This window comes from Sapajus apella, unplaced genomic scaffold, assembly GCF_009761245.1.
Source record: "Sapajus apella isolate SASKATOON/1434 unplaced genomic scaffold, GSC_monkey_1.0 scaffold106, whole genome shotgun sequence".
Classification (NCBI taxonomy): Eukaryota; Metazoa; Chordata; class Mammalia; order Primates; family Cebidae; genus Sapajus; species Sapajus apella.
The window spans coordinates 4,208,843-4,217,306 of NW_022437046.1; positions in this window are offsets into that span (position 1 = coordinate 4,208,843).

Sequence of the window (8,464 nt, forward strand, 5' to 3'; positions counted from 1 at the left end):
AAAAAAAAAAAAAAAATGATGTCATATTGGATTGTAACCCAAAGTATAAAATAAATAAACATGAGTCTGGAGTGATCTAAATACATGCTTGAATAAATAAATACATGGTGGGAAAGGACAGATCTTCCTTACAGAGGAATACTAAATAATATATAGATATACTCTCCTCTCCAGATGGAGCTGAATTGGCCCTGCTCCCTTGAATGTGTGCTGGACTTAGTGACTCATTTCCAAAGACCAGAGTATGGATAGGGGAAAAAATAGTAACTTTAAAGTGGAAAAATCTGGCAAACGCTGCTTTAATCAAGTGATCAAGGTTATGTCACCAGCTGATGGCATGTGATGAGCTGGACACTCCACCTTTGTTATATTCTCCCCCAAAATGCCTAACTCCAATCACGAGAAAAATTCCAAATTGAGGAACATTCTATGGAATACCTTACCAGTTCTCTTAAATCTGTCAACGTGACTTTAAAAAGCAAGGAAAGACTGAGAAATTATCACAGAGAAGACCAAGAAGACATGAGGACTAAATACAGTGGGGTATATGGGATTGGGTCCTGGAACAGAAAAGGACATTAGTAGGAGAACTGGTGAAAATCTGGAGTTTCATTAATAGTAATATATAAATGTTAACTTCTTAGTTTTGATGGAACACGGTTACGTAAGATACTCACGTTAGAGGAAAGTGGGTGAAGGGTATATGGGAACTTCATATATTATCTTTGCAACTTTTTTTTTTTGAGACAAAGTCTCACTATGTTGCCCAGGCTGGAGTGCAGTGGCACCATTTCAGCTCACTGCAGCCTCCGCCTCCCAAGCAGCTGGGACCACAGGCGCCTACCACCACGCCCAGCTAATTTTTGTATTTTTAGAAGACATGGGGTTTTACCATGTTGGCCAGGCTGGCCTCGAACTCCTAACCTCAAATGATCCACCCGCCTTGGCCTCCCAAAGTGCTGGGATTACAAGCATGAGCCACAATGCCCAGCCTTCTTCAAATCTAAAATTATTCCAAAATTAAAAATTTACTTTAAAAAGTGGCTGGGCGCAGTGTCTCACGCCTGTAATCCCAACACTTTGGGAGGCCGAGAGAGGCAAATCACCTGAAGTCAGGAGTTTGAGACCCTGGCTAATTGGAGAAACCCCATCTCTCCGCTAAAAATACAAAACCTAGCTGGGTGTGGTGGCACATGTCTGTAATCCCAGCTACTTGGGAGTCTGAGGCAGGACAGAATTGTTTGAACGTGGGAAACGGAGGTTGCAGTGAGCCAACGGCACTCCAGCCTGGGCAACAAAATGAGGCTGTGCCTAAAAAAAAAAGTTATATAGTTCTCCAAAAATATATAAACAAAAAATAATGTTTTATTTTACTTTTTTTCTGTTTTTGAGACGGGGTTTCACTCTGTTGCCAGGCTAGAGCGCAGTGGCGTGATCTAGGCTCGCTGCAACCTCCGCCTCCTGGGTTCAGGTAATTCTCCTGCCTCAGCCTCCTGCATAGCTGGGATTACAGGCACATACCACCATGCCCGGCTAATTTTTGTATGGTATTTTTAGTAGAGATGGGTTTTGCCATGTTGGCCAGGCTGGTCTCGAACTCTTGACCTCAAGAGATCTGCCTGCCTCTGCCTCCCAAAGTGCTGGGATTACAGATGTGAGCCACTTCGCCCAGCCCACTTTTTTTTTTTTTTGTTTTTGTTTTTGTTTTAAAGACAAGGTCTCACTCTGTCGCCCAGGCTGGAGAGCAGTGGCACAATCATGGCTCATGGCAGCCTTGACCTCTCAGGCTCGTATGATCCTTCTACCTCAGCCTCCCAAGTAGCTAGGACTACAGGTGCATGCCACCATACCTGGCTAATTTTTTACTTTTAGTAGAGACAGGGTCTCACTATGTTGTCCAGGCTGGTTTTGAACTCCTGGGCTTAAGTGATCCCCAAAGTGCTGGAATTATAAACTTGAGCCACCATGCCCAGCCACAATTTTTTTAAATAGGGGGAAAAAGTCAAGTCATAAAGCATTAATTCAGGAGATCTGATATCTATCTGTTTAATGAGAATTCCAGAGAGAAAAAAGAATATAGAGGTAAGAAAATAATCAGAGAGATAATAGAAAAAAATTTCCAAGAGCAGTAACAACAAAAAATGAGTCTTTAGATTAAAAGTGTCCACTGAATGCTGAGCAGAATCCTAGGGATTCATGAGGTTTCAGAAAGTCTAAGACCTTCTGGAAATTAGAAACAAACAAACATGATCTGTAAGGGAATAAATATCAAATTAGCACAGGGCTTCTCTGAAGCTAGAAGCTATGAAACAATGGTCTGCATAGTTCTAAGGGGAAATGGTTTTGAACAGCTAAGCCACAAAACAAGCTTAGGGGCAAAATTGTGAGAACTAATAAAATTCACCTCCCACACATTCTTTTCTTTTTCTTTTCTTTTTTTTTTTTTTCTTTTTCTTTCTTTTTTTGAGATGTCATCTCGCTCTGTCACCAGGCTGGAGTGCAGTGGCACCATGTCGGCTCACTGCAACCTCCGACTCCCAGGTTCGAGCGATTCTTCTGCCTCAGCCTCCTGAGTAGCTGGGATTACAGGCACGTGCCACCAGGCCCAGCTAATTTTGTAGTTTTAGTAGAGATGGGGTTTCGCTGGGTTGGCCAGGCTGGTCTACGAATTCCCGACCTCGTGATCCACCCACCTTGGCCTCCCAAAGTGCTGGTGTTACAAGCATGAGCCACCATTCCCAGCCTTCTTTTCTCTTTTTCTTGGGACTTGCTGTGGCCCAGGCTAGAGTGCAGTGACACCATCTCAGTTCGCTGCAGCATCAACCTCCTGGGCTCAACTGATGGTCCCACCTCAGCCTCCCAAGTAGCTGGGACTACAGGTGTATACCGCCACACCTGGCTAATTTTTGTATTTTTTGTAGAGATGGGGTTTCTCCATATTGCCCAGGCTGGTCTCGAACTCCTGGTGCTCAAGTGATCTGTCCATCCCGGCCTCCCAAAGTGTGAGCCACTGCACCTGGCCCGCCACGTGCTTTTGCTGAAAAAAATTATTTCAGATTGTAATCCAGAAAAAAACAAAAAATCAGATATAATGTAGTGCTATGATTCTCAAAATACAGTTCCAGAAGCAGCACCCAGGAAGATGTTAAAAATGCAAATGCGGCCAGGTGTGGTGGCTCACACCTGTAATCCTAGCACTTTCGGAGGCAGAGGAGGGCGGATCTCAAGGTCAGGAGTTCAAGACCAGCTTGGCCAACACGGTGAAACCCCGTCTCTACTAAAAATACAAAAATTAGCTGGGCATGGTGGCAGGTGCCTGGAATCCCAACTCCTAGGGAAGCGGAGGCAGGAGAATTGCTTGAACCTGGGAGGTGGAGGTTGCAGTGGGCTGAGATTGCGCCATTGCACTGCAGCCGGGGCGACGGGGGGAGCCCCAATCCAAAAAAAAAAAAAAAAAAAGCAAAGGTAGGGCCCATCCCAATCTATTGAGTCAGAAACTCTGGGATTGAGGGCAGCAGGCTGTGTCTTTACCAGCCTTCCAAGTGATATGGCGCATGCTCAAATTTGCAGACCCCAGAGTTGTGGATGGTGCTGGCAGTCCCCTTAAATCCCCTTCACCAGGCTGCTGCACCCATTCCCAGCTGCTGTGAGTTTCTGTGCAAAATGCCGCCTGCCTCAAGGTGGGCCCAGGCGGAAGCTGGCCTCCAGCCAAGAACACTTCCTAGCTTAGCTTTCTTCCGCTCCCTATCCTGCTTGCCTCCCTCCTCTTCTCTTGAGATCACTCCCTCCGTTGGTCACTGTCACCAAAATCCCTGTCCCAGCCTCTGCTTCCTGGAGAGCCTGATCTAAGTCACACAGCAACCAACAAACAACAGAACTAACTCACATACACATTGAAAAAGAAATCCCACAATAATAACTGCCAGGAAATATTTTATTTAAATTAGAACATGGAAGCAGAAGACTCCGATAACAGTCTCAAATGTTTTTAAGAAAAAGTGAATTTCAGTCCATAGATAGTACAATTAAGAAGCTAGAAGCTCTTAGTCATATGGTAAAGAAAGAACACAGTTCTCTCAAAACGGAAAAGTGTCAAGAAACTCCAGGAAAAACACAAAACTGTACCAGAAAATTGTGATCCAAATATGAAACTGTGCCATGATTTTAAGCAATTGATATGTAGGGACAGAGAAGAACTTATACTGAATATTTAAAATATTTCATTTTTTTCTTCATTGACCTTATTTTATTTTACTTTGAGAAAAAGTTCAACATATGCCAAAGTAGAAAATAAATTGCAAAATGAACTTGGTGTGCCCATCATCGCTCAACTTGAATGGTTAGCAAGATCAAGTCAATCTCAAATATCTAGTCAATTTTCAAATTTCCATAAATATCTTATTTTTTTTTTCTTTTTACTGTTGTCATGTTTAAATCTGGACCCAAAGTATATTTATCACATTTAGTTTATATCTCTCTCTTATATCTCTCCCGGGCTACGGTTGAACACTCCCATTTAGTCAGCCTCAGTTTAGGGACCTGGAATTATATTTCCTTCTCTACTGATCCAAACACCATCCAAAATCTACAGTGACTGTTTTGTTCCTGCTTGAAGGCCAAATTCCTTGTCTTAGTCACTACGCCTCTTGAAATAACCGTTTGGATTGCTTTCAAGTTCAGGCTGCTTTAACCTCTCTCAAATCTTCAGGTTTTTTTAGAGTCAAAAGATTATTTCCAGTTTCTTTAGGTCTTAAAGGACCTTTTCTCAGTGGTCCAGTCAATATAGAAATTTGAGATCCCCTGTTCCTGCGGAAATGCTGAAGCAGGTGTCCAAGGTCTAGAAATCTGTATCTTTCTGTTTACCAAACTTTGTTAAGAGCTCCCCTGGTTACACAGGCTATGGATACTTGAGTGCCAGATGGGATTAAAGATAGCAAAACAATGCTCTAATTTATATCTGAACCTCTCAAAAAGTTCAGAAAGTTTAGGTCAGGAGCCAAAAGTGTTTGGAGCTGTATCCACAAAAGATTCTCAGAAACAATCTTTAGCCGGGGCCCCAGGTTTTGCTGTAAAGAGCCCTTGACCGTGAACATGAATGAGATGGCTGGCTTCAGGCACAGACTGACTCATGGAAGCTCTGCCTCCTGCCCTGCCCTGAGTCCTGGGGTCTGGACTTTACCTCTTCTCCCTCTTTATTGGGGCGGTTGGTTATGAAGGGTGGGGAGCAGGAAGGGCAGACGGGGCTGGAACTACACGAAAGGGGCTTTAGTCTCAGCTGCCCCAGACCTCCCAGGAAGTAAGTTGTCAGGCCAGGATTAGAACCCAGACTGATCTGGTTTCAGATTTTAACCCCTTCTCCTGCCTTCTCACTCCCCTGAAACCTGAAAGACCAGGAGACAAAAGCCCTAATGCTGACTTGGGTATTCATTCACTCAAGGACTCGGAGAGGAACGCCTGGAATCAGAATGGCCAAGTTCCTTGCAGTTAAACAGTTGACTCGCAAATATCAACAGACACACCCAGACACACGAAAGCAAAAGTCAGCAAACCAGCTAACAAAAGCGGTCCTTTTGACAGATGAGGAAAAATCAAATAATTACTCAGGTCAAACTCTTCAGTGTTGTTCTAGATGCTTGGGGAACTGAAATCTTAGCCAGCTAATTTTTTGTTGGGGGAGGAAAGGCGGGTAACATTTGGAATGTTCCAGACACTGTGCTGAAAACTGGGACAGCAAGATGAGAAGAGACAGTCCCTGCCCTCGAGAAAACTGTTCCTGTGCTTTATTCCTGTGAGCGATGAGCTCCTTGACAGCAGGGACAATTTTTCATCTCATCTCCATCCTCACTGCCTGCATGGGGCTGGTCGGGCACTCACTCTGTGAATGAATTTCAGTTCTGAAAATTTTCTCATTTTCTCTGACACCTGATAATTCTTCAAGTATTTGGTAATTTTGTAAATTGTTAGAAAAGAGGAAATTGTACTCAGGGAAGGGAATTTAGAGGTAAAACGATGCAAGCTGCTTGGTAGATATACCTTACCTTTTTGGATTTTTTTGAGACAAGGTCTTGGTCTCCAACTCCTGGGCTCATGTGATCCTCCTGCCTCGGCTTCTCAAAGTACTGAGATTACAGGTGTCGGCCACTGTGTCAGCCAAGACGTACTTTTTTTTTTTTTTTTTTTTTTTTTTAGGTGGAGTCTGGCTCTGTTGACCAGGATGGAGTGTAGTGGCGCAATCTCAGCTCACTGCAACCTCCGCCTCCCAGGTTCAAGTGATTCTCCCGCCTCAGCCTGCTGAGTAGCTGGGACTACAGGTGCACATCACCATGCCCGGCTAATTTTTGTAATTTTAGTAGAGACATGGTGATGTTGGCCAGGCTGGTCTCAAACTCCTGACCTCAGGTAGTCCACCCACCTCAGCCTCCCGAAGTGCTGGGATTACAGGTGTGAGCCAACACAACTGGCCAAGATATACATTTTTTTTTTTTTAGAGAAGGGGGTTTCACCATATTGGTCAGGCTTGTCTCAAACTCCGAACCTCAGCTGATCTGCCCACCTCGGCCTCCCAAGTGCTGGGATTACAGGTGTGAGCCATCACACCCAGCTTTTATTTTCATTTATTTATTTATTTATTAAAGATATACTTTTTTAATGCCTTCCTGAGTATAAAGTAAGGGAAGCAGAAGTAGAGAACAGCCAGGCCTTAGAATGGCACCCTGGCCAGCCACGGTGGCTCACACCTGTAATCCCAGTGCTTTGGGAAGCTGAGGATCACAAGGTTGGGAGTTTGAGACCACCCTGACCAACATGATGAAACCTTGTCACTACTAAAAATACAAAAATTATCGTGGCATGGTGATGTGTGCCTATAATCCTAGCTACTCCGGAGGCTGAGGCAGGAGAATTGCTTGAACCCAGGAGGTGGAGGTACAGTGAGCTGAGATTACACCACTGCACTCCAGCCCAGCTACAGAGCGAGACTATGTCACACACACACACACACACACACGCACGCACGCACACACACGCACACACACAGAATGGCACCCCTGTATATGCTGAGGAAAAAGCACCGTGACTTCTGGAAGAGGCGATGGGACCATCTGCTGCTTTCAAAGATCTCTAAGGATCCACAGCCCTGTGGCTGGGAAGGAGACAGAGTTTGAAACGGTTGTCAGAAGTAAATCTTCAAGCATCCAGGAGTGCGGTCATTCATTCATTCAACATGTATTTATTGAGTACCTACTCTGTGCCATGTCCTTGTTTGAAGGACTGGGGATACAACAATGAGTAAAAGTTTAAGAATCCCTGCTGTCCAGGCACAGTTGCTCACGCCTGCAATCCCAGCACTTTGGGAAGAAGCCGAGGCGGGCGGATCACCTGAAGTTGGGAGTTCAAGACCAGCCTGACCAACATGGAAAAAACCTCGTCTCTATTTAAAATATAAAATTAGCTGGGTGTGGTGGCATATGCCTGTAACCCCAGATACTCAGGAGGCTGAGGCATGAGAATCGCTTGAACCTGGGAGGCAGTGGTTGCGGTGAGCCGTGATCACACCATTGCACTCCAGCCTAAGCAATAAGAACAAAACTCCATCTCAAAAAAAAAGAATCTCTGCCCTCCTATGGATCTTACATTCTAGTCAGGGAGCAGGAAAAAATTTAAAAATTAACATATAAAATTATAAATGCACTTACTTGACCCAGAAACTCACTTCTGAGACTTTATCCTAGAGCTTCGTCTGCACAAAAAAATGATGCAGGCACGAGGTTACTTATTGCAGTACTGTTTGAAATAGCAAAAGACTGAGCCGAGCTTTGAATTTTGAACCACAAAACATATTATCCATTCAAAGCAAAAGAAAAATTTAGGAAATTGTATAGGTTTTGTTGGATGGCGATAAATGTGTTATGGAGAAAAATGAAGCAGGGAAGAGACTGGGTAATGATGAGAGGGGACATTTCTATTTGAAAGTGATTGTTAGGGAAGGCCTAGCAGAGAGGGCCCGCATGTGAGTAAACATCTGAAGGAGATGAGGATATAGTGGCGCATTCCTCAGGCAGAGGGAACAGCAAGGGCCAAGACCCTGAGGGCTTTCAATGGCTGAAGAACAGCAAGAAGGCTAGGGGGAGCTGGAGTGGCCTGGGGGACACAGTACAATTTTTTTTGGGGGGGGGGGATTTCACCATCATGGCCAGGCTGGTCTTGAACTCCTGACCTCAGGTGATCCACCCACCTCAGCCTCCCAAAGTGCTGGGATTACAGGTGTGAGCCACCATGCCCGGCCTGACACAGTACAATTTTGAGCAGTTCCCTAGCGTTGGACATTTTTGTGCCTTACAATATTTTGCTATAGTGAATACTTTTGTGCATATACAAAATCTCACCTATAGGAATGTATTTGCAGGATAATTTCCTAGAAGCACCAGAAGCGCAACTGCTGGATCAAAGGGCAAGTGTATTTCAA